At 53.1% G+C, this 22045-nt stretch overlaps 2 long non-coding RNA genes across 2 annotated transcripts; one reads left to right on the plus strand and one right to left on the minus strand.

The window, feature by feature from the left end:
* The first annotated feature begins 2012 nt into the window (after positions 1 to 2012).
* On the plus strand, positions 2013 to 6192 carry LOC113881585. Its single transcript, XR_003508082.1, has 2 exons — positions 2013 to 2324; positions 5433 to 6192. It is a non-coding gene; the product is annotated as an uncharacterized LOC113881585 (long non-coding RNA).
* On the minus strand, positions 5635 to 11192 carry LOC113881586. Its single transcript, XR_003508084.1, has 3 exons — positions 11092 to 11192; positions 6597 to 6719; positions 5635 to 5723 (listed from the first exon to the last, which is right to left on the minus strand). It is a non-coding gene; the product is annotated as an uncharacterized LOC113881586 (long non-coding RNA).
* Between the last annotated feature and the right edge of the window lie 10853 nt (positions 11193 to 22045).

The following is a 22045-nucleotide window of genomic DNA, read 5'->3' on the forward strand; positions in this document are numbered from 1 at the left end:
ATGGCCCAGAAAGCCTTGCCCAGAAAGTCTCTGATGCTACCTCTCTCTACTCTGGCCGCCTCCTCCTCTCTCCTCAACTCCCTCCACTCTGGCCACCAGTCTTCCTAGAGTTCTTGACCATCCCAACTTCGCTCCGGCCCCAGGGCCTTTGCACCTACGGCTTGTTGAACCTGAAGCACACTGCTTGCAGATACCCTCCTGGCTACTCCCTCATTTCCTGAGGGCTGTAGTCAAATCTTTTCAGAGGGGCTTCCCTGCTCACACTACAGAAAGCTGCACTCCTTTCCCAGGCCAACCCTGTTTTCTTCCTTCACGGCACTTAGCACTGGCATTCTATATGCTTATTTTATCATGTTTCTCCCGGCTAGAGATAACATTTCTAACATAGACTTCTTGAGAGTGTGGACTTTCGCCTGTTTGCTTGAATCCCCAGCACTCAGTGTCTGGCCTGCGGTGGGTGCTCAGTACATGTTGGTGGAGTGAACGAAAGCTTGCGGTCTGGCCTGGGCTAGGGAGCCAGGCAGGGTTGGGTACTGCCAGACTGCTCTTTCTCCTGGGAACTACACTTCCCAGGGCTCCTTGCGAGGGGCTTCCGGCCTGGGTCAGAGGGCAAGAAGGAAGCAAGCACATACTGCCCGGCGGTGCTCCAGCCTCCTCAGCGCCTGGCATCTCCCTTTGGGTCTAGCTCACCTCTGTCCCACCCCCACCCCTTCCTGCAGTCTCTGCTGCTTGTTGAAATCTCACCTGGCTGTCAAGGTTTGGACACCACTGTACCCATCTGCCACCTCCTTCTCCAGGGGTCTACTCAGATGGCCATCTGGGAGTTTACCAAATCTCCCCCAGGGAGTCTGCCTCTGGGGCCTCCTGGCTGCAGGGGCCCAGGAGAGGTCCAGAATGCCAGTCTCTGCCCTAAGTTATCCCCGCCCCGGCCACCCACCCCCCTCCCCCCGTCCTCCCCTCTTCTCGTGGCATTCTCTTTCTTGGTTCCCAGGATTTTAACATCTGGCTCCCCGCAGGGTTGATCTTACCTGGAGACACTGCCAGGCCTGTCACCGCTTTAAAAGGCCTGGATTTAAAAAGAGAGCCCCAAGCCCTCTTCCCCAGAATGTCTGCACCCACATTTACATCTCTGACATCCTCCCAGCTGCGAGGCAGCAGAACCTGCTTCCAGCTACTTTTATTTAGGCTTCAGAAGGAGGCTTGTGGCCGTCGGCAGATGAGGTCTGCGGGGCCCTGGAAGCAAATCTCAGCCCCGAATCTCTAAAAATAATTTTCTATTTGGCTCCGGAACCTGGTTTTGCTCTTCATCTGCCTGCAGGAGGCCTTGAGAGGGCCTAGATCCTGATGTTGTGCCCTGAAAAGCTGTTGCAGGAGGTGCTGAGAGGTGGCCTGGCTCCAGTCCCCTCCCCTCCCCCATCTCCAGTAGCGATGGGGCATTGCCTCTCAGCTGCATCAAACCTAAGATACTGTTCAGTGAAAATGTAACCATTATGTTAGGTACCACGAATGGGGAAAAAAATTGCTGCTGATTAAACCCGGGTAAGGCATCCACTGTTAAACATATCCCAGTTTTGGTGTTACTAAAGCGTGAAAACAAACGTGTGTCTTAGATGAAATACAGTCCTAGCCTGGGTGGAGTCTGGGTGTCTCCCCTTCCTCTCTGCACTTGACCCTGTCTGGCTCACGTCCTCCCTAGAAAGGAAGGGGTGGAAGGTTTGTCTTGGATCCAGAGGCTTTCGGATCCCACTCTTGCTGGGGCTGCGTGTGTGAGAGGAGACTGGGAAGTGCAGAAGGGGGTCCTGTCAGCCAAAAGCGGGAAACAATTTTCCTCCCACAGAGCCTGCTGAATAATAAAGGCACAAGCCCACGCTGCTGCCTCGTGAGCCCACTGCAAAAAAACGGGTGGCCTCAGCCTGGGTCCCACTGATCTGAGTCACCGGGACTAGCATGTGGGAGGGGCCTGTCCTCAGCCCTGCCGGATTCCTCAGCCCTCTGTACTCCGAGGGGTTCTTGGCCCCGCCAGAGGAGGGCGCTGGAGGGAGCCTTGTCCCTTGCTTCCTGAGAAGCCTGCAACCTGGAGCTGTCAACACCAGTCCAGGGAGATGGGATGATGTAGGAGGGACAGACAAGGGAGCCGGGCCCAGAAAAACTCCCGAGAGGAGCAGCCAACTGCAGCAGGAGAGACTGGAGGGAGGCTGCAGTAGTGATGGAGCGGACGTCTCATCCTCTGCAGACGATGGAGGACATCACCGTGCTCCCCACACCCCCAAGGCCCCCAGTGCCTGTTCTCCAGCTGGGGAGCGTGGGCAGCTGCCTGCTCCAAGGTGAGCCTCTTTTCCTTGTGTTCTTAGCTGAAGGGAACCTCCTCCCTCAAGGTTACCTTAGTTTCTGGAGGCAGCCCACATCCAGTGACTAGTAAAAGCTTAGGATGCTCGGCCTAAAACCGAGTGGGACCACCTGCAAGGCCAGCCCTGCTCCACAGCTCCCAGGGGGTGGCTGAGACCTTGGCCATGACTGTGTCACAACCCAGCTTCTCACTCTGCCTAGTCCTGCCTCCCTCGCTTCCTGGGCGTGAGGTGACCACCAGGAAATCTACTTACGAATCTCCATCTCTGAGTCTGTTTCACAGGCCCCTGACCTGTCACAGAGACCTTGGGTAAATGAGAGGGAATTTGCAAGTTCCACTGTGAGCCCCTCCTACCCTGTGGGTCCTCTAGGCCATGGGTGGTGCTAGGGGACTCCCTAAGAGTCTCTCTCCTCCAGGTCAGTCTCAGCTCCCTGCCCGTCCACCAACCCAGAGGAGAGGCTGCAGATGCACCGACCATGGCAGGGGCCCAGGGATGCAGACGGAGCCCAGGCAGGGGGGCTCAGGGACGTCTGGCAGATGATCTAGCTGCTGGGGGACCCCAAGTGTGGCTTGGGGTAGTGCAGACCCCCCACCTGTGTGCCCAACACAGCACATCTGAGCTTGTACAAAGCTAGGGGTTGGCCCGTGTGTTGGTCTATATATGATCACATGTATAGTTATGTGTACATAAATGCATGTGGGCATATCCGTGTATACACATGGAGACAGGAGAAAGCTCCTGTGTGTTTATACCTGGCACGCAAGCATGTGTTTATAAGTGTACATGGAGGAGTCTGTGTAAGTAGGCGTCAGTGTGTGCAAACAGGCCTGTGTGTTTATCAGTGTGCCTATGTGTGGGTACAGACAACTCACAGAGGCAGCTCACTGCGTGTGTCATCTCCCTCACCAGCTCCAGCCTCTCTCTTGCCTCAGATTTTCTGTCTAAGCTGTCTTGAGATCAGCTTCTTTTTTTTCCCCCCATTTTTATTGGAGTACAGTTATGAGAGACAGCCTTTTCTCTTTATGGCTCAGCCTCCTCCTAGAAGCCTTCCATGCTGAAGCCAACAGAAATTCCAGCCTACGCTGTCTTGTCATGGGGTGTTTTTACTGAAACGATATATTTGTAGGCTTGGCTGTCTGCATTTGACTGTGTCGCCATCAGACTGGGCGCTTCCTGAGGTCAGAGTTGTGCCTCCATCATCAGACTGATGTTCCCAACCATGGGAACTGCCTCTCTCATCAGGCCAGGATCTCCCCAAAGATGGAACCTAACTATCTCCCAGATTGAGCTCAATAAGCCCCAAGGATAATGCCCTGAGAGAAGACAGAGAGCTGGGGACCACAGTCCGCGTATCAAGCCCAGTCCCTTTCCTGGTGACCTGTGCAGGTGTCCCAACAGAATGAGCTGTGGGTCGGGTGTCTGGACACCTGAGTTCCAATCTTGACTCAGTGTGACTCAGGAAAACGTTTGCTTTCTGGGGTTCAGGTACCCAATCTCTAATGTGAGTCGGCCCCAGGGCACCCCACGGCCCTGCCCTCGGCCATCATATCTCCGGGGACGTCCATCTCCAGGGTCCTGTGTGGCCCCTGTCATTTCTCCTGACTCTGGACCATCCACCCATCCCCACTTTAAGCTTGTTAATTGACCGGCTGCCAGCTGCATCCTCCCCCGTCAGCCACGTGGAGGGAATGAGGAGGGTCAGTGGGCCACATGTCCTGGGTTATTACATTGAATAAGCTGACAAAAGCCATCAGAAGATATATTGTTTAACAGGAGATTAAAAACCAATGAGAGCGGCTGGGGTTCTGACCCCGAGTCTCTGCGTTTTTAATTTAATTTCTTTTGCTGCTCAAATCACCACATTCTAAAATGATAAAAGTAGCTGTGTTTGCTCAAGGGTTTTATCATTAATTGATTTGGCTGAAGTTTTCCCATAAGACACATCTACTGGAACATGCTTCTCATTTTAAGCTGCCAGATTCAGTGAGAAGGGAAAGGTCAAGATTCATGGAGTCAGGGGCCGGGGTCCAGGGTCACCTTGGCAAGAATCTCCCTATAGGTCAGCAGGCCCAGGTGCTATGCAGAACCCCTGGCCCTTGGAGCAGGCTTCTCCCTACCCTTCAAGCTAAAGGCCAGAGTCTGCATGGTCTTCTCCCACCTTAGGTGGGTCAGAGCCTGGGCCACCCCAGGCTCTAGGGGCAGGTTTCTGGTCAGGCCTCATCTGCTAAATCCTTGCCATTCAGTGGAGATCAGACCCACTCGGGCCCCCACTTCCCTAACAGACCTTCCCCTCGGTCTGTCCCTCCCTTCCCCATCTCCACTGGGGCCCCTTCCTGGGCCGGGGCCTCCACGCACTCCAAGACAGGCCTCAGCAGATGATGGCAGCTGGTCCCGGCTCTTGGTTGCGGGATCAGAAAACCTTCATGGAAGACAGATGTTTGTGCCTCACCTTGAAAGATAAGGAAGATTAAACAATGACAATGTGTTAAATTTCTGATGACATATAGTACAGGTGTAACTATCGTATTAACAGAACACTTGAAAATTTCAGACAAGTCTTACGTGTGAGCATGAACCCTCCCGGGTGCACATGCAGGGCCGCTGATTGGAGCCTGTACCCCCAGGGCAGGAGGCGGGGGTCCCGGTAGCGACCAGAGGGCTGAAGCATGTTAGACATGCCTGGCGGACCCTACTCCACCCTTACTCAGCAGGCGGCTCTCTTGGTCTCAGCCTCCTTGTCTCGGTGAGGCTGGACCTCACACTCTCAAATTTCAGGGTTGACGTAGGGGTGGGTTGCTCTCCCCCAGCTCCAGTTACGGAAATCCCAGGTAAGGGCTCTGATTGGTCTGATTTGGGTCACAGTGCCCAAGTCTGGGCCAATCACAGGGCAGGATCTGGGAAGAGGCTGGCGGCTCCCATTGGTCCACGTGGTGCCAGCTGGTGGGAGGGTGAAGACACCGGGTTGGGCAGGGTGGTGTTTCCTAAAGTAGGGGGATGGCAGACAGGGACATTCCCTCAGATTGAGTGTTCAACCACTGTTAACACTGGAGTGTAGTTCATGCTAATATACTTTTTATTCAAAAGGCAAATGCAGGTAAAGGGATTTAACAGAAGAGGAACTGAAATAGACGCACGTGGAACGATGATGGACAGCCCCGTAAACAGGGAAGGCTCATGAAAATCACCGTGAGGTACAATTTCCTCTGGATTGACAAAAATGAAAATGGTTCTCCGTCAGGGATGTGGGAACGGGAACTCTTCACTCGATCTTGGTACTGCCACTCAGCGGCACCCTGTACAGATGAAGATGAGCCCCCTGCCACCCTCTTCTGCAGGTACATCCCGGGAGACAATCTCACGTGTGCGCAAAGAGACCTGGAGAGTGGCAGCATTTTATAGGAAAAAAATGTTGTCAAAAATCTCGGCACTTATTAACCAGAGAAAGAATAAATACAGCATGGGATACTCAGAAATAGAATTCTTGCCAGCAATTAAAATTAATGTTACACATTATCAAGATGGATTAGTGCACCAACGTATTATTCTTTGGGTAAAAAAGCAGGTTGCAGAGAGTCTCATACTATTTATTAACATGTAAGAACATGTACAAATATTATGTATTACTTAGGATACATTCCTGGGTAGTAACTGTTTAAAATCATGCATCGGAATGATACCAACTTTGAATGACAGAGGGAAGGGGTTTATATAAGGAACTGGGGAGAAGTACCCACAGGATTTCAGCTGCATGAGTAATCTTTACCTCTTAAAATGATCTAAAGCAAAATAAAAATGAAATGGGGATCCTTCTGTTTATATGTATAAATATATAAATGTATGTATATGTGTGTTTTGTGTCTCTCTCTATTTTTTTAATGTCCTGCTGTTCGCCTACCATTTTATAATGAGCATGAACACATGATTTTTAATAGCTGCATAATATCCCTCCATAGGGATGTGTCATAATTTATGAAGCCATATCCTGTGGTTACCTATGTAGGTTTTTTCCTCCCTATTTTTTCATGTGGCAGTGAGGGTCCTTATTCAGATTGTTTCCTTAGGGAAGAAAACTGGGTCAAAGATCTGAGCTATGTTTTAAGGCTCTGGATAGTTGTTGGGTGGAATGTTAGCCAGAACTCTCTGGGTTGCAAGGGGACAGACCAGTTCAAATGGGCTTAAGTAGGGACACTCATTGGCTTGTGTTGCTGAAAAGGCCAAGGAAAGAGGCTGCCTTCAGGGATGACCCACAGTTCTCAGGGACTAGTCCTCCTCTCTCCGTCTTCGCCTCTGCTTTCCTCTGACTCGGGGTCATCACATGGCCCAGGTTGGCCTCCAGCATCTCGGGGCTCACAGCCTAGCTTCCTAGGGCCTCTGTAACAAATGACAACAAACACGGTGGGTTCAGATAGCAGAAATGCAAAGTTTTGCAGTTTGGGAGGTCAGAAGTCCAAAATCAAGGCCTGCAGGGCTGTGCTCCCTCCCTCCGGAGGCTCTGGGAAAGAATCCATTCCTTGTCTCCTAGACTTCTGTGGGCTGTTGGTATTTCTTGGCTTGTGGCCGCATCTTGGCTAGGTTTGCATATCATCTTCTCCTTTCTCTGTTTAATCTCTCCTCTGTATGTGTCTAATTTCTCTTATAAGGATACTTGTGATGGCAGTTAAGGCCCACCTGGATAATCTAAGATAAGCTTTTCTTCTTAAGACCCTTAACTTAATCATTCCCTTTGGTATTTTTAGGTAACAGTCACCCTTTTGGCATATAAGAGTAAGATTTACAGGCTTTGGGTATTAGAAAGTAAATATATCTTTGGAAGGGAGGCTTTTGAAAATTTATTTGGCCTTGTGGGGTCTTAGCTGTGGCACATGGGATCTACATTTGAGGCACGTGGGATCCAGTTCCCCAACCATGGGTGGAACCTGGGCCCCCTGCATTGGGAGCATGGAGTCTGAGCCCCTGGAGCACCAGGGAAGTCCCGAAGGAAGACTTTTTCAGGCTACCACACCATCCCTACAGCCCAGGATCCCAGAGCATCTCAGGGGAGGACTCTAACTGGCCAGAAAGATTCACACGCCCATTCCTAAACTGATCACTGTGGCCAGAGCACAGAGGACCTCCAGTTGGTCAGGCCTCAGTAACACTCCTGACCTTGCAGCTGGAGAGTAGGGCCAGCCAGCCCCACCTAACGACACAGACACAGTGGTGTCACTCTGGGAGGGAGGAAGGGCAGGTCCCCCAAGACTGGGGTGCTGGGCAAGCAAACTGCATGTCCCTCAAGGACGGGAGGGGCTTTGATGAGTATTCTCCATAGAGATACAGCCTGAGCAAAGGCTCAGAACTGGGAGATTCAAGGCATGAGAATGATAATAACCATCCACTTCTGCTGAGTCCTTTTATGCTCCAGATACTGTTCTCAGCATTTTGCACGTACTAACTCATTTATGACTTATGTCTCCGCATGACATAGATGTGCTGTTGTTACTGCCATTTTCCCAGATGAGGAAACTGAGGCACAAAGAGACCAAGTGGCTTCCCAAGTTCTCACAGCTAAGTGTGGAGGCAGGATTTGAAGCCAGGAGGTAAGTGCCCAAGTTTTAACCACTATTCTAGAATTGATGCTTTTGAACTGTGATGCTGGAGAAGACTCTTGAGAGTTCCTTGGACAGCAAGGAGATCCAACCAGTCCATCCTAAAAGGAAATCTGTCCTGAATATTCACTGGAAGGACTGATGCTGAAGGTGAAACTCCAATACTTTGGCTCCCTGATGCAAAGAGCCAACTCAGTGGAAAAGACCCTGATGCTGGGAAAGATTGAAGGCGGGAGGAGAAGGGGACAACAGAGGGTGAGACGATTGGATGGCATCACCGACTCAATGGACATGAGTTTGAGCAAACCCTGGGAAATAGTGAGGGGAGGGAAGCCTGGTGTACTGCAGTTCATGGGGTCACAAAGAATCAGACACAACTGAGTGACTGAACAATAATGAGAAGTAAGGAAGTGATCCTGTTTGGCAAGAAGGTAGAGGCTGTGTGGGAGATGGCCTGAGAACAGGTTTGTTGAGGGTGGGCTGTAGACAGCCTGAGGTCAGGCTGCGGTACTGGGGCCCTGTTTAGAAACTACGGGGCCCCAGGGATGTCAGAACAGGGGAGTCAGGGGACCCATACGGGGCTTTAAGGGGGATGGGAGAGAGGGGGCTGATGGGGGGTGGGCCATGTGGCTCGTGTGAGGATGAGGGCAGAGGAGAGGAGGGCCCGGGGCAGGGGGGTGGGGGAGGAGAGGAGGGGCCATGTCTGGAGGACACCCCAGGGGACAGAGGCGCAGGCCTCAGAGACTGGAGACCAGGGGCCCCCCATGGTACCAACCGGGCAGTTGGGAGGAGGAGATAGGAGGAAGCAGCTTGGGTGGGTGGTGGGGGCTGTTCCATCTGGGACACCCGAGCCGCTCCTCTGGGAGGCCCCGGACCGGGGGCTGGCGGAGGTGAGCGGGAGCCCACCGGGAGGGGAGGAGGCCTCAGGCAAGTGGCCCTCCGGGATGGCCCAGCCCTCCCCACCAGCAGCCTGGGGTGGGTCCTCTCTCCTCCAGAGCTGCGGCCCCTTCATCTTCGCAGGGAGCAGTGAGCCATGGTAGCCAAACTATTCCCTAAGCGCCGGGCAGAGAGCCGCTCCACCCAGGGCTTCGGCAGAGGAGGCCGCGGACGCCAGGCCTCATGGCTCCTGGATTTGGCATCTGTCACCTGCCGGGGTCGGGGCTCTGCAGAGAGCCGGCCACTGTCACCGTGCAGCCCCCGTGCTGGTGTGCCCCATCCCAGCAAAGGCTCCCCCTCTGGGAACTGAGAGCGTTTGTATCACAACTGTATTTAGAAGAAAGGGACCCTCTCCATGGCATGGTTTTTGAATTGGAGATGCTGAGTCCCCCGACCAAATACAGGTCAGGGAGAGATAAAGACTTTGGCTTACAATGATTCAGGAGGGCTGGAGGGAGACCCTGGAATTCCTGAGATTCCCCCCCTGCCTCTGACTTTGCCACCCAATTTTAACTGTCCTGGTTGCTCCAGTTATCTGAGGCCCCATGAGAATGTGGGCGGAGCCGAGGTCCATCTCCTGCCTCTAAATGCCCCCTACTCCTCTTCCCCAGATAGGTGTGTGCCTGTGTGTGTGAACACACACATACACACTCATAGACATGGATCTCGCTCTTCAGTCCTCTGCCCTCCGTGGACAGATAAACCCTTCTGTGTTTACACAGCTTCTTCAGGAGCCAGGCCTCAACCAAGGGCAGTCAGCCCCCACTGGCTGTAGAAGGTGGGTCAAGTCAGCCTTTGGGGGCTCTGCGGAATCTAGGATTAGGCTCTGAGATCCGTGCTTGGATGCGATGGGTATTCTATTCCTTCTGGTGCTGCGGAGGCTACAAAGCTCAAGACAGACTGTTTCCCAGACTCCTGTGCACCTAAGGTTTTGGCTCATGAGTCAGGTCCTGCTAAATGGATGCACCTGTATGAGGCTTGGAAGGCGGACGTGAAATGCAACCAGCCTCCTGGTCTTTGGCTGCTCGCTGACGGCATATTTCCTTCAGCTGCAGTCCTGTGTCCAGTCACCAGCTCTGTGGGAACCCAGACACAGGCAGGACGCTGATGGCAGCTTCTAAACCCTGGGATGGCAGCTGCAGCCCTCTGCATTCCTCACCTTCCTGATGGGCCAGTTCAGCAGTGTTGTTCTGCCACTCCTGGATGCCCAGCCGGGAGCCGACTTCTACAGCACTTCCCCTGGCTTTGCAAGCACCTGATTCCCTGCACTAATTCCCTCTTTGCTTAAAACCCCAACCCTGCTTCTGTTCCCTGCCCTGGACCCTGATCGAAACAGACACAAATGCACTTTCTCTAACAGTTGGGACTTTTAGCATGAAGCTAGCAGGTCACCAGGGGCCCCAAGGTCACAGGAACTAGGAAAGGCCAAGAAAAAGTGAATCGAGGGTAGAATCTGCAGAAATGCCCACCCCAACCCCCACACCACATACGCCCTCCCCCCATCCCCCCACCCCCGGAAGGAGGCACAAAGGAGGCACTTTCCCCCTTCCTGATGCTTCAGTGTTTGGGGTCCTTGGCCACATGTGGCCTCGCGTGGCAGGATGACTTGTCAAAACGTTCATTTGTATTCTGTGGTAACCCCCATCCTGACCTTGGCTGTCTCCCATTCAGTAGCTGGCAGGACAGCTGTTGTCTCAGGGAAGGGATGACTCAGCACAAAGAGAGAAACAAGCACTCCTGGCCCTACTTGTGAGTTTCGAAATCGCAGCCCTCATAGGGAACCTGAAATGACTCATGTGGTTGACAGCTCAGGAGCTGGGGGGCAGGTGGATGGCACACAGCATGATTCGCACCCCTCCTCCGCCCCACCACACAGTTTTCTGGACTAAGGACTTGGTGGGGGGAAGGCAGAGGCTTGGGTCCCTCAGAAAGAAGAGTCCTGAGGTCACGCGTGGCCATTCAGCTCGGCTCACTCTGCTGTCCGATTGGGCTGCTTAGAGTCCCAATCCCAAATTCCTCCAATCTGATTGGCTTAGCTGATCTTTTCCAGCCAGGCTCCAAGTCAAGGTCAGTGATCAGGTTATGAGAAGACAGCCTGTGGGTCTGGTGACCACCTCTGGTCTAAGCAGCTATGGTCAGGTGCTGAGCCACATGGATGGAGGCATGGGTAGCGCACCTCAGAGGCTTGGAAGGGGCTGCAGGTGGGGGCCCAGCAGACACACCTGGTCCCGAACACACTGCTTCCTTCACAGACAGTCAATCTTTTAAGGCGGGGTCTGAGCACCATGCGGCTTCTGTGTCTCCTTCACCTCACTGGTCCATAATGGAGTCACTGCGGTGTCCCTGCCAGGATCTAGGATTTTGGCCAGATGCAATGTTTATTTGCTTTTGAATGTTTCCATGTGGCAGAACATGACTGCTTTGTTTAAGCATTCCGGGTATCCCAGCAGCAGATTTTCAGCCCCAGTTTCTGCTGATATCGAGCTTTGAGGCTGTAAGTTTGAGGCTGTAACCTGAGTGTGCCATGCCTCAGTTTCCCCATGGGTAAATGTAGCCACCTCTGGGGAGACTGATGTCCCCTTCACCAGCATAAACATACTGCAGAGAAGCCCAGAGCAGACCCTGTAAATGTAACCCTCTGGGGAATGGGGATCCCAGTTCTTTTCCCTGTCTCTCCCCGCAACCCAGCCCCCAGCCCAGGGCCTCCCACACTGTCCTCCTATACCCAAGGTGGAGAGAGGAGGCGCCTCCTGCGCCCCAGGCAGCACAGAGAGGGCCAGGCTGGGGCAGTGAGGTGCTGACGGAGCCTTTCCCCCATGATGGATGGCCCGCTGGCTGGAGCCGCAGTTCCAATTTGCTCCCCATTTGGACAGACGCTTTACCCACAATTCAACTTGTCAGGGCCACAAATCACTCTGTGCAATCGGACCAAGGAGGCGAGGGGGTGGGGAGACAGGAGGCGGGCACAGTGGCTCCCAGAGGAACCTGGGCTGGGGAGAGGGCCCACAGGGTTGGGGTGCTGATGGTGGGAGGTTTGGCTGCATCCTGGGCCCTTTTCCCTCCAAGCCTGCCTCCTGCAAGCTCAGCCACCCCACAGCTCCAGATGACCTGCTCCATATTCAGTCCTAACCTTGCCCCCCTTCCCTGTTCTCCGCCCAGGTGTCCCCTCCTCCTCCTGAAATAAGTACAGTGAACACCGTGCTTGTTGTCGTCCTGTCCCAAACTGGCCCTTGCCCAGCTCAACCATACTGGCTCCGTTATGCTTAGACATCTCTGGGGGCTTCTGCTGCCTTCCACCCCAGCACAGGCCGGGCCAACTCCACCTTCAGGCCACCATGAGACTTAGGGCTATTCGTTCACTCCTTCATCCATTCTGAAAACACTAACTGAGCATTCACTATGGCACAATGATGAGCCAAACTGTGAGCCCATAGTCCATGGATGGCGGACGTTAATTGAACAATTACAGAGGTGTATACAACCTCAAACTGAGACAGCAGCTGAGAAGGACATAGAGGTGGTGGGTCTGCCAGGTGTCAGTCTCTCTCCACACTCTTCCTTTAAAGCTCTGCGTAGGCTCACCTCCTCCAGGAAGCCTTCCCTGATTGCCCATCCATGCTGCTGCTGCTGCTGCTGCTAAGTTGCTTCAGTTGTGTCCGACTCTGTGCGATCCTGTAGACGGCAGCCTACCAGGCTCCCCCATCCCTGGGATTCTGCAGGCAAGAATACTGGAGTGGGTTGCCATTTCCTCAGCACCACATGATGAGTCTCTGGGTTAAAGACTTCTGGTGGTGTCTTGTCTTTCTGTAAAGCCTCCAAGGGTGAAGACTTCCTTAGTTAGGGGTCTGCCTACTTAAGCAGGGTTTGGATATCAGTACTCAGTTCTGATGCCTCCTCTTCCAGGAAGCCTTCCTCAGCAACTGTCTTGGGCCTTGAGCCCCTCTTGTGACACCCGCCACACCCTGGACTCAAAGGCTTTGGAGCTGCCCCTCTCACCTCCACTGGGTACCTCTGGGGCATCCAGCTTTACTCTGTAAATCCAAAGATCTCTCCTCCAGCTCTGCTCCTGCCACCCCCTCGCCACCCCCTCACCCCTAGCCTCCCCCTACCTCTGCCCACTGCTAATGATGATGTAGAGGCAGAGAGGGCAGGCTTTGATCTACAGCCGCTGCCTCCCTCCATGATGGATTTCCCAGCCTCACATATCACTTTCCCAGCTTGGTCACAGTGTTCCTGGCTTCATCTTGTCGAAAGAGTCTGGCGCTGCTGTGCTTGGAATAAACCGGAAAGGTGACTCTCCCCGTGTCCCCGGCCAGCCAGGTCCTGAGAGGCAGCAGGTGGTGAGGGAGTCAGGCCCCGCTGATGGCAGGGCTGGGTGCCTGGCAGGCCTGAGGGGTGTCTCAGTGCTGACTCATCAGTTTACCTCTCTGCAGAATGGGGAGAGGCACTTCTCCTTCTCGAGGGACTAAGACTTGCAGGGGTGAAGCAGAGAGAGAGATGTGTGAGTGCTGGCCAGCTTCCCCGAACCCGGGGGTCTGGGAGGCAGAGGGGGTCGTCACCCTTCTCGGTGGGGCTAGAACGTCCCAGGGGTGAAAATCGTATAGAGCCGACCCACTTTTAGCCGCTGCAATGTCTGAGCATCTGCTTTCAGACAAAAACCGAACAGGGGACAACTGTTCTCGGTGGAGAGGAACTCACTCCAGGATCCTCTGCGATGCGTTTTCCTGTTGAATTTCAACGAGGGTTTTTCCGCCTGGCATTGATTTATGCTCCCAACCTTTCAGGCACTCGTGGCTTGTATAGAGGGAGGACGGTGCACATCAGAGGCGGGTCTGCTGAGCTGATCTCAGCCGAGATCCGTCCGCCCACCGGATCCGCGGGGCGGGAGCCGGCGGGGTGGGGAGGGGGCTGAGCTGAGCGCGTCCCTCAGCACCCCCCTCCCCCCACGCGCTCAGGTATCTGCCTCCCAGAGTGTGCTGTTCTGATACAGAGATCGGGGTTTGGATCCTGGCAACAAGCCAGTGCTTCTAGGAGGGGGAGAGCCAAGCTGCTTCCACCCGCCCGGCCTCTCTCCTCTCCTGTTCGTTTCAAGGCCCTGCGTTTTGTTGGGGCGGGTTTTCATCACCGGTCTGATTTCTCCGCTTCCCACAGGCTTCTCTCAATACTCCCTCCGCTGTGCAGGCTGGCTGGCCCACCCCTCAGCCCCGCGCTTCACCCTCTTCACGTGCCCAGTGCTGTGCGCACCAGCGGGCAGGAGTTCAAAGAGCAAGAGGACTGTAATAGGGAGGGGCGTTCGTAGCGGACAGCCCCAGGCCTTGAGAGCTCCTGCTACGCCCGCCCTCTCCAGGGCGTCTGAGGCGCTCTTCCCCTCTGCCTCTTCTGGTCTAGGGGTGGTCACCGCTCCCCACTGCCGCCAGCGCCCAGGCGTGCACCCGCTTGCTGGTTTCTGAGCCCGGTGTGCCCGCTCGCAGATCACCGCGTTTGAGGGACTGTTTGCTTCCTGCCTGGTCCTCCCGTCTTTCTTCGGTCCGCTTCCCTTCCTCATCTTTTCTCTTTTTCCCCTTGTGGGTCTCATTCCTGCTGGGAAGAGGCTGGTGGCCCAGTGGGACCCGGAGTCCTGGCCAGGCATCGTGAGGCCCTTCAGTCACTTGAAAGATTCCGAAATTCAGTTATAACTGATACATCCAGCGCGCGTAAGCCCCGGGGGGGGATCGGCTTCAGGTTAATCAAACTCTTAGAAAGCAGATTTAGAAAACAGACTCCTTCCCTCAATGTTTCTAACTCAGGGTCACATACCCAGTGGGATGAACATTTCCAATTATTTGTCCAGGACACGCCCTTCAAGGGGGATCCCAGGGTGGAGAGGAGAAATTTGATCCTTGCATCGTTTTCCAGAAAACATTAATCTCATGAAATGCCTTTTGCAAAAGGAGGTTCCATGATCAAATTTGTTAGAAAAACTCCACATTCTATAAATTTCCCCTATGTCTCCTTCTAGCAGAGGCTCTGCAGTGCCCTGAAGTAAAGAGTAGCTTGTTCAATGTATGTTTGGCCCACTGTCCCCAAAGTTGGATCAGGAAACAAAAATCCTTTTTTCTTTCTTTTTTGCCCCAGTGACTCATTTCCTGAGCCCTAGGTTCTACAGAACACTCTTTGGGAAACCTTGATCTCAGGCCCAGCATGCGTGGCTCTGTGCTATAGAGCGTTTCTTATTTAGAGCAGACTTTGAGCCTTAGAAAAGACAGAGGAACCAGACATCAAATTGCCAACATCCGTTGGATCATAAAAAAAGCAAGAGAGTTCCAGAAAAACATCTAATTCTGCTTTATTGACTACGCCAAAGCCTTTGACTGTGTGGATCACAACAAACTGGAAAATTCTTAGAGAGATGGGAATACCAGACCATCTTACCTGCCTCCTGAGAAATCTGTATGCAGGTCAAGAAGCAACAGTTAGAACTGGACATGGAACAACAGACTGATTCCAAAACGGGAAAGCTATATATTGTCATCCTGTTTATTTAACTTATATGCAGAGTATATTATTCGAAATGCCGGGCTGGATGAAGCACAAGCTGGAATCAAGACTGCTGGGAGAAATATCAATAACCTCAGATATGCAGATGACACCACCCTTATGGCAGAAAGTGAAGAAGAACTAAAGAGCCTCTTGATGAAAGTGAAAGAGGAGAGTGAAAAGTTGGCTTAAAGCTCAACATTCAGAAAACTAAGATCATGGCATCCGGTGCCATCACTTCATGGCAAATAGATGGGGAAACAATGGAAACAGTGAGAGAATTTATTTTTTGGCTCCCAAATCACTGCAGATGGTGACTGCAGCCATGAAATTAAAAGACGCTTGCTCCTTGAAAGAAAAGCTAAACCTAGGCAGCATATTAAAAAGCAGAGACATTACTTTGCCAACAAAGGTCTGTCTAGTCAAAGTTATGGTTTTTCCAGTAGTCATGTATGGATGTGAGAGTTGGACTATAAAGAAAGCTGAGTGCCGAAGAATTGATGCTGTTGAACTGTGGTGTTGGAGAAGACTCTTGAGAGTCCCTTGGACTGCAAGGAGATCTAACCAGTCCATCCTAAAGGAAATCAGTCCTGAATATTCATTGGAAGGACTGATGCTGAAGCTGAAACTCCAATACTTTGGACACCTGATTCAAAGAACTGACTCATTGGAAAAGACCCTGATGCTGGGAAAGATTGAAGGCGGGAGGAGAAGGGGATGACAGAGGATAAGATGGTTGGATGGCATCACCTGCTCGATGAATTGATTAGCGTTTGCGCAAGCTTCGGGAGTTGGTGAAGGACAGGAAGCCTGATGTGCTGCAGTCCAGGGGGTCACAAAGAGTTGGAGACGACTGAGCAACTGAACTGAACTTGAGCTGTATAGATGAGGCTAGAGTCCTGGCTCTGGTTTTTTAGTGGCAGCCAGGTTTTGGAAAAAGCACTTAAATGCCATCTTTCAAGTCTCAGTTTCTTCATTTCTAAAAAAGGAAGAATCCAGAGCTCTGAGGAGGATTCAGGGTGATAATCATCTGTAGGTTGCAAGACATGAATCACGTTAAACAGAAAGGGGGACTTATTGGAAAGATGCTGAGTGTCTTCTGGGTTCCCCCAGGGGGGAGTGCAGCAGGAGGGTCGAGACCCAGGAGGTGAGTGGTGACCTTGGCGGTGTGCACACTCCACCCTTCATCCCTGTCTGCACATCCGCTTCCTCTGCCTTCCTCTGCAGACCGTGTTGATGGCTTCCAGGGAGGTAGGGCTGACTGTGCCCACTGGCAGCTCTCATGGCAGTCTCAGCTCCTGTCATCTCTTCCTTGCAGGGGTCTGGACTAGAGGACTGCCCCTGAGACAAATTCTCTTCCTGGAGAGACAGCGTCAGAGGCTCAGCCTGGTAAGTGTCCTCTCCCGTCCAATCATCTGTGGCCAGGGTGCTGGGGTCACGCTGGGGCTACACTCCATGGCCCTTCTGTCTCAGGAGTGGTTCTTAGCACACGTGGTACAGCAGATGTTGTGTGTCCCACGACACATAAAGTGCTTGAGCGCTGCCTTTGAGCCACCATGAGTGACACGCCCGCCCTGGGCGGCCGGGCCGGGGTTGTGGGTCCTGGGGAAGGCATCAGGGGCCCTGCAGTCTCTGCTTATTTCTTGTGCCTTTCCTGTGAGTCCGAGTGCCACTTCTGGCGGGATCTGTGAGATGTGCAGGTTCCTTTGACGTGGCGTGGGTAGCCATCTGCGGGGAGGGGAGATGAGAAACCGGCTGTGGCCTTGAACAGTTAAGGTGCACTCCATTGGAACTGGCTCCCGGTCTTGGGCTTCATGAGCTTATTAACTTTTGATAAGGTGTATTCGCGGACTACCTTAAATCTGCCATTTAAGTTCAGGTGCTTACTTGCGTATGCCGCAGACAGTGTGAACAGCTCACAGTAACAAGGTTTTTTGCCACAGGGCACAACATAGGCACCTAGATGCAGGATCACTCCAAAATAAAAAGAATAATAAAAATAAAAAATAAAGTGCTTGAAAGCAGGGTAAATACTCAGTAAGTGAAGCTGGCATGATTAAGCAAATTCTTAATCTCAGTCTCTGGCTGAGGAAGGAAGTGGAGGTTAGCAATAACAAGGGCAGTCATCCATCTAGGAGACTTCCACTCACACACCTCACATTTCCATGTGTATAAAATCACCTGGTCACAGGATACAAGAAATGGAACCCTCCCCCTGCAAAAAAATAAAAAAAACTCCAAGGATAATTTGGATTATATTCAAATGAAAAACTCTGTTCATCAAAACATATCATTTTTCTTGATTCCACATATATGGGTTAATATATGATATTTGTTTTTCTCTTTCTGACAACTTCACTCTGCGTGACAGACTCTAGGTCCATCCACATCTGTGCAAATGACCCACTTTCGTTCCTTTTTATGGCTAAATAATATTCCACTGTGTATATATAGCGCAGATGGGTGGGATGAGGACGGTTGGATGGAGGTCCAAGAGGGAGGGGATATATGTATACAGATAGCCGATTAGTTCTGTTGTACAACAGAAACTAATGCAATGCGGTAAAGCAATTATACCTCAATTAACAAAAATAGATATTATTAACAGTAGAAAGGCAAGAAGCCAAGCTGAGGAGATATTTACAATACACATCTCCAACAAAGGACTGGAATTCCAAATATATGTAGAACTCCTATAAACTGATAAGGAAAAGACAGACAATCTGATTAAAAAATAGGCACAAGATCTGCACAGGCACTTCGCAAAAGAGGATGCTTAAATGGCCAATAAACAGAAGAGAATGTGCTCAACATCATTAGTCATCAGGGAAGTGCGAGTGGAAGCATAAAACGAGCCCACTACACACCCACCAGAATGGCTCAAATGAAGAGAGACGCGTACCAACCGTTGGGGAGGATGTGATGAACTGAACCTCCCAGACAGGCGGGTGGGGTCTAACTCGGTACAGCTCCTTTGGAAAATCATTTGAGGTATCTGTTGCACGTGCTCACAAGCAAACTCCAGGATGCAGCATTCTACTCGTAGATGCGTTCCCTTTGGAAATGCATACAAATGTCCACAGAGATACACGCAGTAGAATTTTCATAGCAATCCTCTTTTACTATCCTGAAGTTAGGAAACAATGATGCCCACCACCAGCAGAACGCAGAAAAACTATGGTATAATCATAGGCTGGAACGCTACTTGGCAGTGAGAGGAAATAAACCACCAGTGCACGTAACAGTTTCAGCGAGCCTCTCAAACAGTGTCGGGCCGGAAAAGCAGACCCAAGTGTATGCAGAATTGCGTACATGTGAGCACATGAAGTTCAAAAGCAGGCAAGACTGGTCTAAGCTGTTAAAAGTCAGGGTAGCGGCACTCTCTGGGGAGGTTGGTGGGAAGGGGGCAGGAGGGGGTTTCTTTTTTTTTTTTTTGGCTGCACCACGTGGTATCCGGGATCTTAGTTCCCTGGCCAGGGATCAAACTCTGCCCCCTTGCATTGGAAGTGCAAAGCCTTAGTCACTGGCCTGCCAGGGAAGTCCCAGGAGGGGGTTTCTGTGGGGCTACTGGTGTTGTTTCTTGATCTTGGGTAGATTAAACAGGTGTGCAATTCGTGAGAATGCGTGGAGTAATTCACTTATGGCTTGTATGCTTTTCTGTATTTATGTACCCGCTAACAACATTTATGAAAAAAAAAAAAAAACCCTGCGGGGTTTATGTTAAAGCTCTGATTCCCTGCCCCATTTCCAGAGAGTCTGATTCATCGGGTCCCGGGAGGGACCTAGGAGTCTGCATTTTGACCAGCTCCCTGGGTGAGTCTGGGCAGCAGGCTCTACACTTGGCCCTGGCCAGTGCTGGGAGGGTCGGTGGAGTTTGGCTGTTCTCGGGTACCTGCCCTGTTGGCCCAAGGTGCTGGGGGAACGCTTCTGGTGTGAGCAGGAGATGGGGAGGTGGGAGAGGGCAGGAAGCACCTGTGCACCTGAGGGAGCGGCTGCTCTCAGTAGAGAAGACAATGAGTAGACTCCCGGGCATGACCCTGGGAGGGCCAGCCTGTCTCAGGATGGAACGTGGGTACCGGGAGGGCTCTGTTCAGTGTCCTCTGAGCCTCAGTTTGCTGTGAGCGACATGAACAGGCAAACTCTTTACAGCCTCCGTGGTGGGTTCTAGCTTGAGTTTCGGTTCTGATCTTGCCCTGGAGTCGCTATGTGACCTTGGGCCAGTTGCCTGCCCTCTCTGGGCCTTAGGTTGTTCACCTGTAAAAGAAAGGGTGGGACCATGTGTTCACCTGGCCACCTGTGAGGCTTGCTGAGACCCCTCCCTGGATACCTCTCGGAGGGTGCTGCTGCTGGCAGCCCTGGTCAAGCATGGTCTGGAGTGGGTCAGTTTCATATCTGTTTACTCTGCAGCCCCACTCCTCTGGCGGGCCTTGAGCTCCTGGAAGGTAGGGCTGGACTCCATCTTTGTTTCCAGTACCTCACACCTTATCGGACACAGGGAATGTTGCAGTGAAACCTCTTGGGGCCTCCCTGCTGGGGCTGACGTGCTGGGCCTGACGTGCTGGGGCTCTGGTTCTTTCCTTTCTGGAAGTCATACCAGGACACCCAGGTCCCAGGGATAAGAGGAAGATCCACCACACCATCTCACCTCCAGCTGGCCTATGAGGTGACCTGTTGACTCCTGGTGGCAAGGAGGATCCAAAGAGGCATGCCCACCTCTCCCTCGTGCCTGGAGGCAGGCAGGCAGACAGGCAGACAGGCTGGGTACTTCTGACTGGCTCTGCTGAGTTCACTTAGAGGCTGAGTTATTAACTCCTGGCTTGGGCAGAGCAGCCTGGGCCCTGGGTGCCCCTTGGAGCTGACAGGGGCAGGCCTGTGCTAATTGAAGGCTTAATTAATTTTCCCAGTGGAGGCTGCAGCCGGCGCCTTCTCTCTGCCATCTGGCCATTTGTCTTCTGGTGGGAACCCCCTCTGCCTGTCTGGGGACCACTGTCTGCTCCCTGCTCTGGGCCCTGAGCACGGCGGGCTCCCAGCTGGGGTCTCCGCTCTAGGGGGCTTCTTCCTTGGCTCCTCTGCCAGGTCCTGTGCCCCCGGTCCTCCTCTTTCTTTCGCTTTCAGGCTTACCCCGAGCTTTGGGCATTTCTACCCAGGCCCTGGGGCCTTGCCGGCCGCATCTGCATAGCCCACTGGAATGTTCCAGAGGCGGGCAGGCTGACCCTCTGCCTCTGGGTCATCCTTGAAGACGAACAGTGTCCATCTTCACCACCCACCACTGTTTACATCAACAAGGCACCCCCTCAGGCCAGACTCAAGAAGTCAGTGGGTGACCCAGTGGGGTTTACTGGCTACAGAGGCAGGTGGGGGAGAGAAGCGTTGCCCAGAGGTGACTCCCCAGAGATGCGGTGGAGACAGAGGCAGGAACTAAGGCCTGGGAGCTCCTACAACAAGCCAAGCATGAACCGGTCTTCTTCCAGTCCTAATGCTCAGCATCTTGGGGTACCTGTAGGTCCCATTGTACAGGTGGGGACACAGGGGTTCAGGCTGTTAGCTCTTTTGGTCAACATGGGGTCTCCAGGGCTGGCTGCCCCGGAGATTGGCCCCCTTAAATGACACCCCTAAAGGACAGAAGTTTGTCCTCACGAGATTCTTTGTCTCCGTGGCTGAGCCCTGAGGCTGGAAAGAGGGAACCGCAGCTCCCTCTAAATATTGTGAGGAGGAGTGTGGGAGACGCCCCTCAACCACCCCCACCGGCTCCCTGCTCCCCCGGGCCCTTCCAGGGCCACAGAGACCCTTCTGATCACAGCAGTGAGAGCTGTTGAAAGGGAACTTACTGGCATCTGACTCAGATTTTGTGGCTCGAACCCAGAAGTGCTCAGTGGACAACCCCCACCTTTCCAGCCCCTCTACTGGAGCAGCTTCCAGCCACAGTGCCTCGGACCCCCAACGTGAGGGAGAGGCCTCCCGTTCCCCATCCCCAGCCCTTGACAGTGAACAGCAAGGCGTGTTACTCAGAGGCTCGCTGAGCTGTGTCAGAGCCTGTCAGCCTCTTAAAGCCACTCTTGGGGGCAGGCAACCCTGGGGCGCTACCCACAGAGCCATGAAGAGGCAGAGGGCCTTTCTCTCTGGCCTTGCGTCCGAGGTCTGGGGTGTATCAGGCCTACCCCCCAACCCCTCAGGCCCCCTTCTACACAGGGTGCAGACTTGCCTGTCTCCTGTTGGGGACAGATGATGGGGCACATGTGCAAAGGAGCCTCCCCTCCCTTTGTCTGCAAGCTCCTGAATTGATTGCATCCTCTGGGGGAGTTTTGACATAGTCACTCAGGGTGGCAGCTCTAAGGGTCCACTCCCTGGGGCCCAGCCCTCTCCCCACTCCAGCCAAGAGGCCCTGCTGTGGCCCTGGAACGGACTGTGTGCTCCCTCAGACAAGTGGGCCTCCCCAAACCCACGAAGCCCACCCGGCCTGTGGCCTGTGGACGGGAGGTGGCTGGGGCAGGGCTGGAGCTGGTCCTGGAGGAGTGAGCAAGCCCGGCAGCATCAGGCCCCGCGGAGGGAGTATTCGCTCTGCTGGGGATGCAGAGCTCAGCGTCATTTGTCCTTGTCGCCTCAGCTTTCGAGTCTGTGATGACGACGGGTCCCTGAGATCTGGCCTGAGAAACAGAAGGC

The sequence above is a fragment of the Bos indicus x Bos taurus genome, chromosome 23, assembly GCF_003369695.1.
Source record: "Bos indicus x Bos taurus breed Angus x Brahman F1 hybrid chromosome 23, Bos_hybrid_MaternalHap_v2.0, whole genome shotgun sequence".
Taxonomy (NCBI): domain Eukaryota; kingdom Metazoa; phylum Chordata; class Mammalia; order Artiodactyla; family Bovidae; genus Bos; species Bos indicus x Bos taurus.